The 15,626-nt window shown below is 52.4% G+C and overlaps 1 protein-coding gene across 13 annotated transcripts in view; it reads left to right on the top strand.

The window, feature by feature from the left end:
• Positions 1-15,626, top strand: part of SLC39A11 (solute carrier family 39 member 11) — a 419,622-nt gene that overhangs the window by 351,464 nt on the left and 52,532 nt on the right. The gene's annotated exons all lie outside the window — the stretch shown is intronic.

Below are 15,626 nucleotides of genomic sequence, written 5' to 3'. Positions count from 1 at the left end.
TGGCCACCATCCATATGTCTCTGCTTGGGTGTTCCGCAGGATCCCCGCACCCAGCATCTCCAAAGTTGAGCTTATTGTCCCCATCTGCTGTCATGCAAAACCCCGTCATCACCTGGTACCCGGTCGACCAAGCCAAACTCACTGTCATCCTCGGCTTCCTATTTCCCCTCGTCTTCCCTAGACAATCAGCAGGCCTTGTAGATTCTTCCTTTCCTCTCCCTCTGTTGAATTACAGGGCCTAGATGAGGCTACAGCCTTGGGACCATAAAGAGTCGTCATAGAGATAAGCTACCTGGTCCGCCTGTGCCCACAAAACCACGAATACTACAGCCTCCAGGCTGAAGGAGGGTGGGTGGAGCCTTCTGTCCAAGGGCGGCAAACTCAGATGCCTGTAGAGAACTAAGAGGTAGCAGATAAGTGCAGACAGGCAGGTGGAGACAGTTGGGAGTGGCGAGGACAGAGGTGAACTTCGAACAGACAGCACGCACGCTGTCTAAAAGGTGCTGGAAGTCACAGTTATTTTGAAAACATAATTCGGGCCAAAGAGATGGTCCAGGGGCCACTGGTTTCTGTATCGAACCACACCTTTCTCAATCCACTGCCTTCTGACGGGTATAATCTCAAACTCTACCTTTTACCCGCCTAAGGCAATGGCACCGTCCCTTTAACGATCTGCCCTGTGTCTACGGATCACGGCTGCCAGGAACTAATTCCTCACGGAATCCCTTTCTCCCCTCTTCCCTCGTTCCCAGCCTTGCGTGGGGCCTCTTTACACCCCATCACCTCCTTTTCTCGATTCCCTCAGCTGCTCTGGGGCCCCAGTGTGTCGCTGTAGTCACTGAATTCTAATGCTTCGTGTTGAGGGACGTGTCTGCTCCATGAAGCCCCAAACACACGTGCAGGCTGGCGCAGTTCTAGGTTGAGATCTTCTGTGTTCTCAATTCTTCTTCCTGCCTGGCGGACTCCCAAGTCACTTCCTCGCCCTGACTCCAGGGTCATCAGTAACAAGATGCCTATGGCGAAAATCACAGGAGCCATGGATGGGGAGAAGCCTTTAGAATGTAAGAAATGTCACCAAGATCCAGGGCTGATTGTGATTTGTCATGCCCCGTGGGGCTGACCCCTGAAGCATCCAAGGGCCAGGTCCTCCCAGAGCTCGGGGAGCTGCACGTGCTCCAGAAATGTCTGTGCCGGCAAGTGACAGCTCAGCCCCACGCACTGCGCTCACGGGCCAGGCTTCCTGTCTGTTGGCACCATGTCTCCTGCAGCCTCAAGATGTCAACTCCGATGTCCCTCTATTCTGTCACCTGCACTTTCTGCTAATCTTTATGTTTCTGAAGAAAGCAGAGCGAAAGCCTTTCCAACCCAACTCCCCCCTTTCCTAGACCAGACAGATCCTCTCTGAGTTATATAAACCCTCCACGGGACTCTCCAGCTGGGATCGGGCCGGGGCACTGGACTGGGTATTTTCAGCTTCATAAAACCCTCTGATAAACAAGCATCCTTGGGGGTTTTTATGCCCCTACACTCCACCCACCCCCGTCACAGCCGGTGGGCAGAGCCCTTAGAGCTGTGCCCCCATCGCCACTGTGTCTGGGGTATCAGGAGTAGGGGTGGGGGGAGAGCATGTCCATGCAGGCCACAGAGAGGGAAAGAGGGTGACCTCATGCAGACCCTCTCCTTCAGCCTGTCTTCCCCACTTACAAATCCGTATATAGTTTGTGATTTGGGTTCTTCCTTTCAAATTCCTCTGATCTTACTCTTCAATGGTAAAAGTCAGAACAGCCCCCAGGCAAGGCTCGTAAGCCTTCTCCGCCCTTAGTTCATGCTGCAGACCGGGGGGTGGGGGGGGGGTGGGGTTCGTGGGAGGGAAAGGAGGGAGGGAGGGAGGGAGAAAAAAAAGGAGAAAACAGGCTAATACTGAGGGGCGGGGTACAAAAACAGTCATCAGACAATTAAATACATCTTTTGAAAGAGCGAGGTTTTGCTTTTTAGAATTCCAATTCTATGTAATTCACAAGCGACACACCTAAAGCACAACATGCAAAGGTGGCAGATAGAGGAATGAAAAGAGACACAAGGTGAGTGCTGATCCAAAGAAGGCAGGTGGGAGTCCTCCTGCCGATGCAGGGGACGCGGGTTCGTGCCCCGGTCCGGGAGGATCCCACATGCCGTGGAGCGGCTGGGCCCGTGAGCCATGGCCGCTGAGCCTGTGTGTCCGGAGCCTGTGCTCTGCAATGGGAGAGGCCACAGCGGTGAGAGGCCCGCGTACCGCAAAAAAAAAAAAAAAAAAAAAGCAGGTATTACCATTTCAGTATCAGACCAAGCTGACTTTAAGGCAGACAGCCACAGAAAGAATAAAGGTCAGTACTTAATGAAAAGAGAAACGACGTACCGGGATGACAGAACGATCCCGCATCTGTACGCCTCTAGCAACGTCAGCCTCAAAATGCTCAGGAAAATTGTCAGCATCGCGGGGCACAGCCGACAAAACTGCAGTCATGGTGGGGAGCACCACGCCCCTGTCTGACACCCATAAAGCGTTACCAAATGTACATCGTGGACACATGTAGACCCCCAACCCAGCAATTAGGAAAACGTAAACATTCTTTCCAAGCACACGTGTGTATGTTTCCCAAAACTGATTACAGTACTGTGCCACAGAGAAAGTCAGATCAATACCGTTCAGACCACACCCTGACCTCAGTGCAGTGTAATTGAAAATCAATAGCAAAAGAGATAGCTAAAATAATTGGTTAGTGGGCGGTGAAACCCTCAGGTGCCATAAGATAAGCACAGGGAGGGATGCGAACCAAGAGACCTAAGAAACCAGTGGACGAAGGGCAAGGTCTTCCCGCATCTCAGGGGCGCTTCATAGAACGGGTGGCCTTAGACCAGGAGCGTGGCGGCTGTCCACCTGGAGAGGCGGAGGTGATGAGGTCAGTTAGTACTGCGAGCTGGCGGGTGCGTGATGTCACCGAGATGGGATTCGTGTGGCGCTTTATGGAAGTAAGACTGGAGGCCAAAGGAAAAGTGCGTTCTTCAGCAAGAGGCTGACAGCCTTGGTGGGTTCCGGTGCCCGGCAATGTTGAAGCCCAAGAGGAGACTTAAACATTAATCTGGCTCAACGGAATACTTTTGGGGGGAAGAGGTAGACAGATCCGTGCGAAGAACCCAGCAGTTGAACAGACGCGATTGACACCACTGCTACGTGTTATAGCAGCTGCGAAGAAGATAAGGGATGAGTTGATGATGGTGGGAATGAAGAGAGATTGGTGGGAAGAAAGCATTTTAAGCGCAGAACAAACTGGCAGCATTTGTCAACCGATTCCGTTGTCGTGTGGGAGGGAGAATTCAAGTTCGGGAGACATAAGTAATCACATAGGTAGCTGAAAGGGGCTGAGAGGGAAGGAGGGATGGGTGTCTGCATGGATTCGGGAAAAGAAGAGTTAGCGGGCAAATGCCTGGGACGTGTGGACCAAGCTAGCTGAGCCAGAGAGAGTTCTCTGTTCATTTAGCAGAGGGGTCGGCAAATGATGGCGTGTGGGACAAATCTGGCCCGCACACGCTTCTGTGAATGCAATTTTATTGGAACACAGCCATGCCCAAGTTCCCTATCAAAGGCTCTGACACCGGGAAAGAGGACAGGTAGGTCCCCAGCATATAATTTGTGTACGGCTGCTGCCATCTAGTGTTCTGATGCTGTTACTTCATCAGGTATATGGAGTGCCCCTGCCCCCGGCCCTCTTCCACCTGGTCCACCTTCCTCCTGCGCTAGATAGCCTACATCGTCGGGGGATCCCTTCAGAATTCAGCATCCCCTGAAGGATGACGAGTCTCAGCCAGCCAAGGGCAGCCTGTAGTTCAAGGGAAACACAGCTTGCTTCTTTCTGATCTGGTCCCACAGCAATTTCTTTGGGTTTCACCGCAAAGAAATTCTTCAGACCTCCTGTCCTTGGGGAGTTGGCTGCTTCAGCGGTTTTTCCCTTCTGAAGTGTCATTACATCCAGCGCACGCGTGCTCCGGAGAGGAAGCATGCCCTCCGCTCTCACTTAACTCAGTCGAAGGCATAATTCAAACCGGCAGGGAGAGCGAGGTGATTGATGCTTCAACATTTCGCGTTGCTTCCTACCTAAGCTTTGACTTAAGCACAAGTCGAGAGGCGTCTGTAATCCAAGAGCACACCCTGACCGACAGGCACCGCAGGCATCCCGGAGCAGGCTCGAGCAGAGGACGCTGGCCGCACACCTCACGGCGCACCACGCAGAAGCCACAGAGCACAGGCTGGATTTTTTTTTTTTTCTTCTGCTGAGCGCCCCGACCAGCCACTGCTAATCAACACCCAGACACTTAGTAAAGGATGCCTGGTAGCTTAGCCTGCATTCGGACCTAACATAACTCTTTGAGTTACACATGCAGGCATCAAAATAAATTTTAAGGGGTGTGTTTGCCTCTCGGATCAAAGAGTAAAGCAAAAGTCGGGTGTATCTTTCTGCCTGGCTTCTAAACCAGTTATGCCTGTTGAAATAGCAACGCTCGTTTGAGACAGCAGCTGCTAGTCAGCCAGGCAGCCATTTGTTTCGAAACAAGGACAAGCAGTCGATGGGTACGTCTCTGGGCGTAGCCCCGTGTGTGTGCATCCACCTGTGCAAGTCGTCCACCTACTTCCGCTCAAGTTTACTCAGTGAAACACGTTGCAGGGGGAGGGAGGGGATTTAGGGAGACAAAAGATGCGCTTTCTCATTAGAGTTCGCCCAAGCGTCTCTTAAGGAGCAGACTGCTCTCCCAGTGGCAGGACCAAGTTCCCAGACGAGACCGTCTCTTCCTCAAGGCTGCCCATCTTGACCCCCTCCTGCCCGCTGAACTGGGTCTCACCATTCGGCGGGGAGGCAGGAGCCAAAGCCCAGCCTAGGCTCCCGGGAGAGTGGTCTCTAGCCTGAGACGTGGAACCCCGGCGTGAGGACGCACTCTGACTCAGCCAGCCACACCCATGCTGTTCTCCCCACCACCCCTCCCTTCCACCACGTCAGCAGAATTGGAAGTCAATTCTTGCACTGTTGCTTATTTGCAATAGCAGGTGGCACTTGAGCAGATCCATTTTAGTGTATGCAAACAAGCCCTTCTCTTGAACCATGAAACCACCTTGCCTGGAATTCTAGAGTTATCTACTGACAGCTCCTTCCCGCAACTTCTTCTTCCTGGTCCTCCCACACAGCTGCTCGCTTTACCTTGAATTATTAAGAGCATTTGGCAGTGGTGAAGGGCAGGCCGTGGTTGGCAGACAGTGCCACCGTGCGGTAGTGGGGCGTCATAGCTTGACTCTGGGTAACACGCACCTGGCCATCTGCCCGCGTCTTTGGCTCTTACTACCGACGTTTCAGTTTCCACGTGTGTCACATGAGAGAGGTGGGTTGCATCTGTGGTTCTACCACCACCAGGCTTTGTGGGACAATAAAAGTGTCCCCCAGGCATGTGAAGACTGATGTAGAAATGCCTCCTTTTATATTTTGCAAAGTAATGGCGTTGAGAGAAAGCTGCTCTCACTGCCACTCACACTCTCTTAGAAATTGTACTAATCACCTAAAATTAGTTCGTAAACTCAGGATAGAACAAAGTCCTTTCTGACCCCAGACAGGAACTTACTTCTCTCTCTCTTTCTTGCTCCATTCAAATTCATGAAAACCTTGTGCAATAATAATATGTAATTATGTTCTCAATACAAATTAGTCCGTTAAGTCCCATCGGCTAATGCAAAAAGATGACCTTGACTCTCCAATTTATTCTACTACTGTCTTTTTTTTTTTTTTTACTACTACTGTCTTTTAATCTATGTTGAAAATCCAGTTTCTCTAAACCAGGATGTTATCTTTTTTATTATTTTCTTTTGTGTTTTTCTTCCCTGTCATCTTTCCGTGTACACAGAAGCCGTCTCGCGGGGGAGGGGGGCAGGGGAGAGAGGAAGTTACAGCCTCGGGAGGGATCTTGATTCCTGATTCCTGAATTACTAGTTTTATCCAAAAAAGAGAGCAATTTAGCTTGGGAAAGAATCTGATCCTGGAAGAGACGAAACTCCATTTAATTGATTAATTTTTTTCCCGCTGCTGTGTGGAACTGGGGGCTATAGGACAGGGTAATATCAGGGTGTAAGTCTTGACACGGATACCCATGAAATATGCTCATTTGCCCAAAACGGGGTTTGCGGTGTGAGCTGAGAGAAGTCAAGGAACACAGGCGACTCCAGACCCTTGTCCTCTGCTCCCATGGCCGCGAAGAAAGCAGGTGCTCACACGTGGGGAGGGGGTAGAGCTCACACGTGGGGAGGGGGTAGAGCTCCCCCTGCCGGCAGCTGCGCACGCGCGCACGCGGGGAGCCCTGAGGACCCAGTCAGGGAGGCCCCGGGGATGCCCTGGGGGGATGGGGGTGGGGAAGGGGACCGGGACCCGCGCTCCCCAGGCCCCGTGATGTGGCGCAGCCGCGTTCCCAGAGGGCAGGGGCGGCAGCCGGAAGCGGTAGGCGCGAAGCACCCTCTCCCAGCTCTGAGCTGGGGCGCCCGTGGGACTCGGGGCTGTTGGCTAGGGCTGCAGGATTGGACGTGGCCCTCTGGGGAATGAGGCGGCAGAGCAGTGCCTGTGTGAGGGCAGCTCGCGACTCCGACCTTGTCACCATCCATCCAGCCCCACCCCATTTGGACTCCGGGCAGAAGGCCAGGTGCCCACGGGGGTGGCTCCCAGGCTGCCTTCTCTTTCCCCATCCCCGCCGTTCATGCAGGGTGGATGCTGCAGCAGGAATGGAGCCTCGTACCTGGCTCCGAATGGCACCGTTGAGCCCGGAGCCCTGGAATGCAGGCGCATGTCACCCAGCTGTGAGCAAACTCAGAGTCAACCCCAGCGGCTTCCAGACGGGACGGTAAAGAGCTGAGCACCGCATCCTACCTGGGAGCGACTTAATCCCCCCCTCCTGCATCCTCCCCTTCTATCCACCTGCTTCTCCCAGGGCACAGCCACAGAGCTGTGCAGCCGTCACCACTCTCTGCTTACGGAACATTCTCGTCACTCCCAAAAGAAACCCCATAACCATGAGCAGTCAGTCCCCTCCCTCCCTCCTCGTAGGCCCTGGCAACCACGAACGAGTCTACTTTCTGTCTCTATTGATTTGCCTGTTCAGCACATTTCATGTAAATGGAATCAAACCATGCGTGGTCTTTTATGTCTGGCTTCTTCCACTTAGCATAACGTTTTCCGGGTTCAACCGTGTTGTTACTCCTTTTCATGGCTGAAGAATATTCTGTCGTATGGCCGTACCACATTAGTTGACGGAGGTTTGGGTTGTTTCAGCATTTTGGCTATTACAAATAGTGTTGCGGTGAATACTGGCATACAGGTTTTTGTGTGGACATAGGTTTGCATTTCTCTTGGGTACGTACCAAGCAGTGGAACTAAATTTAACTCTCTGAGGAAGGGAGTTTAACAAATGACCTTCTATGCCAAAACAAAAGGATCCAGATTGGCCCAAGAGTTTATTTTAACCTTGAAAGTTCCATTCGCCAAACATCATCATAGCAGGAGCCCTTCCCAGGCCGATCCCCTTCCTCTCGGGCCTTAAACCACAGGAATGCCGAGTGTTACAACCATAGGTGGTCTCTGCCGTGTCCTTGCTGTGTGCTCCCTTCTGTGCTGTCCTCGCCCTTCGTTCTCTTGTTGGCTTTTCCATGAGAAGACTCATGGGGGAAGGACCCGTGAGTTGCCCCATTTTACAGACAAGAAAGTTGAGTCACCGAGAGGTGCTCTGTCCACAGCCTCAGAGCCGGTAAGGCGAAGCGCCAGGTATGTTCCTAGGTCTCTGGCTGAGGACCTAGCCCTTTCCTGGAGCATCTGATGGCCTGTGAGGTGCTTTGGCCACCATGAGAGGCTGAGGGACAGAGCCCGCGGGGAGTGGGCAGGCAGGTCTCGCTTCCCGCTGAGCTTCCTTTGCTGCAGACCCTTTTGAGTAGGTGTGTGGTTGGGGGTGGGGGGGGGAGTATGGAGCAGGCTGGATCCTGGAGCTAGGCAGCCTGGCTGCAACCCCGGCTCCGCCACTTACCGGCTGTGCGACTTTGATGCGTTGCTTTTTTTTTTCCCCCCCCCTGTTCCTCTGTTGCCTAATCTGCAAAATAAGAATAATAATCGTTTCTACCTCAACGGGTCGTTCTGAGAATTAACTGAGTTTATACGCGCAAAGCCCCGGCACAGGGCCGGCATGTAGGAAGGCTGTATACGATGCGGCTGTGATGTTTGCTTCCTGGCCTGCCTGTTTCAGACACTACACTCCAGAGAGATGCCCAGCCCACCCCTGTCCCAGCCCGGGCTCCAGGACAAGAGCTCCCTGTCCCCCCTCACCTCCCCCCGCCCCCCAAAAGAGAACGAGTTCAGAAGCGGCTTCCACAGTCTGTGTGGACCCAGCACGCAGGCCAGAGGTCCGGGTCCAGGCCTCCGTGGTCTCTAGGTGTTGCGTCTGCTCTCCCGTGTCGTGGGCTGCATGCCCGACACTAGACCTTAGTACCCTCCCCTCTGTCCCCGCCCCCCCGCCTTGGCCCTCCCAGGCTGACTTTGCTGTCGTGTCTCAGCACGGGGTTGGCGTGCTGGGTGTCTCTTGCTCTGGGCTTGCTCAGTGAATGTAGCTATTTGTCCATCCCGCACCCTCACCTGGAGCCTCTTCTCTACCCTGCAGGGGACCCAGGACCGGGCTGGGAGTGGGCTGCTCTGCACCCGGCCTCGACGGCCTGCCTGAATTCTGCAGATGGTTTTCTAGTGGGCAGCCCCCTCCAGACAGCACGAGCTGCTGCTTCCCTCTTGCCCCGCCCCCCACGCCCAGTTCCCTGGACTCACTCTCAGGCCCCGCCGTGTCACCACACAAGTTACATGCCCAGAACAAGGAGGGAGGCCCTGAGTGCCCTCCTGTGTCTGCCCAGAGGCAGCCCCTCTCCATCTGCAGCACAAGGAGCCGTTTATGCCGGGCCCCCTCCCTCTCCACGGCCCCCGGCCACCTCCACCCAAGTCCCTGGCGACAGGGTTGGCCGTCTTGGCACGGGGGACCGATCTCTACACAACGTGCACTCTGTTTAGCGTGAAGCAGGCTTCAGGGCAGGCTCGGACCCCACAAGGCTCTTTGAGAACAGCAGCGTCGTTTCTCTGTGGCTTTCCCAGGCGCTGGAGGTGACACGGACTTTTCCCTCCTCTAGTCCCATCGCTGCCCGGTCCACCCTCCTGGACAGCTTGTTACAAGTGGCGAGAGGCCGAGAGCAACTGTGCTTTACAGAGCCGTGGGCAGCGTTCAGCTGGGCTGCTGGTGTTGACTGCGCTGCCTTTTGCCGGGCCAGCCAAGAGAGGCAGCTTGGGCGCATTGGTGGGTTCACCACGGGGCACTAGTGGCTGCCTTTAGGGGCTGTTTACATGCACTGCTCAGTCTTTACTGCCATCCCAGTAAAGAGGGGAGGACACAGAGCCCAGGAACTTTCCCTGAGGTCATGCTTACGGCAGGTGGCATGTTTTGGGAAGCCTGTGAATTAACACCTCTGCCCCTGCTGGCTCTCTCACCCCACCCTTGCCTCTGGCAATCATGGGACAGTCACGAAAGCTAACGTTTACTGAGTGCTTTCCACGTGCAGATCCTGTGCTCCTTGACTCCTGGGGAATTCACTAATCCTTAAAGCCCCCTGTGAGGGAGAAATCACTGTGCCCATTTTACGGATGCAGGATGTGCCCAAAGGCACAAGGGAGTGAGGGCAGGGGCAGGATTTGAGCCCAGGCAGCCTGGCCCTGCAGCCTGTGGCCTTAACCCTGACATCCTCCTGCTTCCTGTGACCACAGAGGCTTGAAAACTGCCCCCCAAAGTGGTGTGGGAAAGGAGGTCAGCGCCGTTGTAAAAAGTGTGTAATTTCCCAAGCGTCGGCTCTAGGAGTTCTGATTCCACTGTCCAGTGTGGGTTTAAAATCCTGTCTCATTGGACGAGTTGGGAAACAGCAGCAGATGTGAAATCTCTTCAGGGAGGGGCAGGTTTCCAGCCGGCCTCACTGGCAGCAAACATACATGTTCAAGGTCGTGTGGCACATCAGTCCTGGCATTTGTTGCCGCAGTTGGGAACCGTCACCCTTGCCAGGTGCCTCCAGGCAGCAAGGGCTAAGGGGAGAGGGAGAGAGCAGAGAGCAGTGCAAAGAGACGGCACCAGGATGCTCCGGGCGGCCGCTAGGTCAGGACCAACTTCCAGCCTCACCTCCTGGAAAGTGGACGGACGGGTGGGCTGGGTCACTGGGAGGCTAGAGCTCCCCAGCAAGAGGTACCTGCCTACAGGCTCCAGGACAAGGGGAGGTGGGGGGGGGGGTTTTAGAACGACAGTGTTGTCGTAGAATGGCATCCCCCAGAAAAGAATGTTGAGTCCTAACCCCCAGTACCGGGAATGTAACCTTAGTTAGCAGGAGGGTCTTTGCAGAGGCAGAGAGTTAGGATCAGGTCGCAGTGGATTAGGGTGGACCCTAAATCCCATACGACTGGTGTCCTTATTCAACAAGGAGAAAAGTCACACACAGAGAAGGACGCTGGGGGACGACGCAGAGACACCCCGAGGGGAGACGGCCATGTGGTGATGGAACCAGAGATCACAGTGACACAACCAGGGGCCAAGAACTGCTACCAGCCGCCACCCGAAGCTGGAAGAGCTAAGGAAGGGTCCTTCCCTAGAGATTTCAGAGGGAGCGTGGCCCTGCTGACACCTTGCTCTTGAGCATCTAGCCTCCAGGACCGTGAGAATAAACCTCTGTTGTCTTACGCCACCCAATCCGTGGTCCTTGGTTACGGTGGCCACAGGGAACCGATAGATAGGGTCTCCCCAGTCTCCATCCACATCTTCCAAGCCCCACTGGGCTTTCTTCGCCTCCTCCCGCGGTGGACGGAAAGCTCTGAGCGTGACTCTTGAATCCATCCTCCTCTGTAGCCCGATGCATTTTGTTTTCCCCACCCGTTTGCTGGTCTTCATTTCCTATTTCAAAAGGAGGCTCAGGTTTTGTTTTGTTTTGTGTTGTGTTTTGTTTCCTTAGGCCTCTCTCGGTTCAATTTGAACCCAACCGGGGGAAAGCAGTAGCTTTCTCCTTTCCCGAGAGGCCGCCTTCAGACGCTGGCCTGCGGGAGTCTGGGCTGTCCCCTGCACTGGGGCTATTAAACTGTCATAAGAAAGAGGCCTTTGTCACGGGGAACACGGCCCTCGGCTCAGAAACAGAGACAGATTGTGCCAGAAAACAAACAACAGAAAAAAAGGTCCAACCACAAAATTCTTTGGGACTTCAGTCATCGGCTTCTCACTTGTTCTTAAAAGACAAATTTCCTTTCTTTGGTGTAAGTCCGTCAGATAGGTCGTCGGGTTTTTAGTTCTGTCCAGAACCGAGGGCCGGGGGCCTCCACCCAGCTCCCTGTTTGCATGATGTCATGCCTGCCTGCCTGCCTTCAGGTAGGGGAGTCGGAGGTGGCCCTGGACCTGCACAGGGGGTGGGGTGAGGTTTTGCAGGAGACTGAGGGCCTGACTTAGCTTTCAGTGCAGGGAAGGGGGAGGTGATGAAAATTGTCACGGGGGCCAAGTTAGTTACAAATGCGTGATGACCTTCTGACTTGGCATTGGCTCTGCCGGAGGCCTCGGAGAGCCTCATTTCATGCAGGAGAGAAACAGAAGGACAGTGACGTGCCCAAGGCCACATCGTTCCCTAATGTCAGACCATTGCTGCCTGCTCAAGACCACTGGCCAAAATGTCCCTTGACCCAGCCTGGCACCTGGAACTGCTGCAGCCCGAGCCTTCGGTTTGGCACACTGACCTCAGCCCCCTCCGGGCCAGCTTTCGCCCTTGACCATCTCAGGGTGGGGTATGGGAGGGCAAATCAGCATTTTCAACAGGGTCCCCTGTGCTGGGTTGCACCCCATGGCATGAGAACCACGGTTCTAGAAGGAAAGCGGAGAAGAAAGGCTTAGGGGACCCCTCCCCCCACCGTTCCCACTGTCCCTTGCGAAGGGGGTTACGCTTCCCAAAGCCGCGGCTTTCCTAAGTCAGGGGAGAGAGGCACCGCTTCAGAGGATGCATCCTCTTAAGGCCAGCATTTCACTGCAGGTGAATGACAACGAAACAAACTTTTTATTACAGGAGGGCAAACGACCACATAATTGGCAGGACCTCACGCAAAATGAAAATGCAGGCTCTCTTGTTCAAAAAGCAGGAAAAAAGCTATTTCCTTTGTTCTGTGATGTCTCTCTCAACCTGTCATGGTGTTTTGTTTCATTTTATTTTTAAAATTTGTAATTGTGGTAGACTATACATAGCATAAAATTAACCATTTTTAAGTGTATGATTGTGTCATTAAGTACGTTCCCATTATTGTGCAGCCATCGTATTCTTCATCTCCAGAACTCTTTTCATCTTTTTTTGTTTTGTTTTGGCTGCGTTGGGTCTTCGTTGCTGCGTGCGGGCTTTCTCTAGTTGCGGCGAGTGGGGGCTACTCTTTGTTGCGGTGCGCGAGCTTCTCATGGCGGTGGCTTCTCTTGTTGTGGAGCACGGGCTCTAGGTGCGTGGGCTTCAGTAGTTGTGGCACGTGGGCTCAGTAGTTGTGGCTCGAGGGCTCTAGAGTGCAGGCTCAGTAGTGGCAGTGCACGGGCTTAGTTGCTCCGCGACATGTGGGATCCTCCCGGACCAGGGCTCGAACCTGTGTCCCCTGCATTGGCAGGTGGATTCTTAACCACTGCACCACCAGGGAAGCCCAAAGAACTCTTCTCATCTTAAAAAAGTCAAAACTCTGTCCCCATAAACAACAATCCCCCATCCCCCTCCCCCAGCCCCAGGCAACCACCACTCTACTTTCTGTCCCTAGGAATTTGACTACTTACTCTATAGGGACCTCAGAAAGGGAATCATTTCATATTTGTCTTTTTATGACGGGCTTATTTCACTGAGCACAATGCCCTCAAGGTTCACCTGTGTTGTAGCATGTGTTAGAATTTCCTTCCTTTTGAAGGCTGAGTAATATTCCGTCGTATGTATGGACCACATTTTGTTTATCCATTCTTCTGTCGATGGACACTTGGGTTGCTTCCACCTCTTAGCTTAGCTGTTGTAAATAACGCTGCTGTGAACACGAGTCACAAATATCTCTCTGAGATCCTACTTTCAATTCTTTTGTGTGTGTGCCCAGAGGGGGAATTGCTGTGTCACGTGGGCATTTGATTTTTAGATTCTTGAGGAACATTGTCATGGTGCTTTTTATCTGCTATTTAAGGCAGGGGTGCTTCCTGGAGGAGTGCAGACCCTCATAGGCTCCCAGGGCCCGACTTGATCATGGCCGGGTACCTGGGGAGTGTGTGTCTGACCCTGACCTTCCTGGTGCCCAGGCCCCTGAGTGGCTGCCCCGGTCACTCAGCCCTGCATGAAGGAGAGCAGAAAGAAATTGGAGGAGAAAAAGTGAGCGTCAAGGAGCTGCGGCGATGCCAGGTGAGGTGATGTTGAATATGGACATACAAAGGTCTGTGATTCCAGACTTTTCCATCAGTTGTTGTTTGACCAAGTGAACCTCTCACGGTTGGCCTCCTGCATCCACATTCCCTCTTCAGCCAGGCAGGTGGGCAGCCCCAAGGACCCAGGTCTGAACCTGGGGCAGGGGCAGGAGGTGCACAGTTTGCGGGCTCCTGGTGGCCCCAGCTTCCGGCCAGGTTCAGGGAGCAGCCCCGTGATTACAAAGGGTTACTGTTCTCTGGGGTCTAAACACAGGCAGTGTTCAAACTCAAGCTTTCTTCTTTAGCCTCAGTTTCCTCATCTGTAAAATGGGGTTGCCTTGAGGAGTACACAGCCGAGAAGGTCAGTCTCTTCTGGGCAGCCGGCACTCGACCCTCAGGAGCTGTTAACACCCCCAGCAGCTGGGTTGAGGGTGCAGGTGGCTGTGGCTGCAGCATGTGGAGACCCCCCCCCCGCCCCACCAAGGGCTGGCTGGTAGCTGGGGGAGTGTGTCTCTCTTTTGACTCTAGGTCCTTACGGCATCTGCTTCTTGGTGATACACAAGCAGTTTATGTCACTAGAGATAACCATGACGTCATCACTGCGACCTGTGTGCCGTATAACATGTGGACATCTCGGTAACGCCACATGACGGTCCATAACCTGGGTCTTCTGCTGCCTTAATACACTCTGAGGGTTTACCCGAGTCCCCACCTAAAGACTAAAAAGGAACCTGGCATGACATGTTCCTCGGCGTGTACCAGACGATGCTTGAAAAATTAACATTTGTTATAACCATTATAAATATACCTAATAACATATTTTGGTAACAGCTTTATTGAGATATAATTCACATACTGTATAACTCACCCATTGTAAAGTACACAGATTAGTGTGGTTTTTAGTTTATTTACAGAGTTGGGCAGCCATCAGCACAGTCAATTTTAGAACATTTTTATCACCCTCAAAAGGAAAAAGGAACTCTGTACCCTTTAGCAGTTGCCTCTCCCCATGTCTTTTCGACCCCTTAAGACCCTAATCTACTTTCTATCTATAGATTCTCCTATTTTGGCCCCTTTCGCTGTAGATAGACAGATAGACAGATATTTAGGTATATATGGAACTTTATAACATGTGGTCCTCTGTAACTGGTGTCTTCCACTTAATATAATGTTTTTAAAGTTAATCTATGGGGGCTTCCCTGGTGGCGCAGTGGTTGAGAATCCACCTGCCAATGCAGGGGACACGGGTTCGATCCCTGGTCCGGGAAGATCCCACCTGCCACGGAGCAACTGAGCCAGTGCGCCACAACTACTGAGCCTGTGCTCTAGAGCCCATGAGCCACAACTACTGAGCCCGCATGCTGCAACTACTGAAGCCCGCATGCCTAGAGCCCATGCTCCACAATGAGAGAAGCCACCGCAATGAGAAGCCCACGCACTGCAATGAAGAGTAGCCTCCGCTCGCCACAACTAGAGAAAGCCCACGTGCAGCAACAAAGATACAACACAACCAAAAATAAATAAAAAAAAAATAATAAAAAAAATAAAGTTAATCTATGTAATTATATATGTACCAGTACTTTACTCCTTTTTATGGCCAAATAATATTCCATTGATAAGCAAAATATACCACATTTTGTTTATCCATTTATCAGTTCATGGACATTTTTGGCTATTGTGAAAAATGTTTCAGTGAACATTTGTGTACAGGCTTTTATGTGGACGTTATTTTCAATTCTCTTGGGTGTATACGTAGGAGTGGAATTGCTGGGTCATATGGTAAATGTGTGTTTAACCATTTGAGGGACTGCTGAACTGTTTTCCAGAGTAGTTGCACAGTTTTTACATTCCCACCGGCAGTGAATGAGGATTCTGACTTTTCACATTCTCATCAACTCTTGTTATTATCTGACTTGATTATAGCTATCCTAGCAGGTGTTAAGTGGTGTGTCATTGCGGTTTTGATATAAGTTTCACTGATGGCTAATGATGTTCAGCTTATTTTCAAGCGTTTGTTGGCCATTTATATATCTTCTTTAGAGAAATGTCTATTGAAGTCCTTTGCCTGATTTTTAAATTGGATTATGTGACTTTATTTTTGAGTGGCAAGAATTCTTTATATATCTGAT

Source organism: Orcinus orca, chromosome 19 (genome assembly GCF_937001465.1).
Source record: "Orcinus orca chromosome 19, mOrcOrc1.1, whole genome shotgun sequence".
NCBI classification, from domain to species: Eukaryota; Metazoa; Chordata; class Mammalia; order Artiodactyla; family Delphinidae; genus Orcinus; species Orcinus orca.
This window is presented reverse-complemented; position numbering and strand designations above follow the sequence as displayed.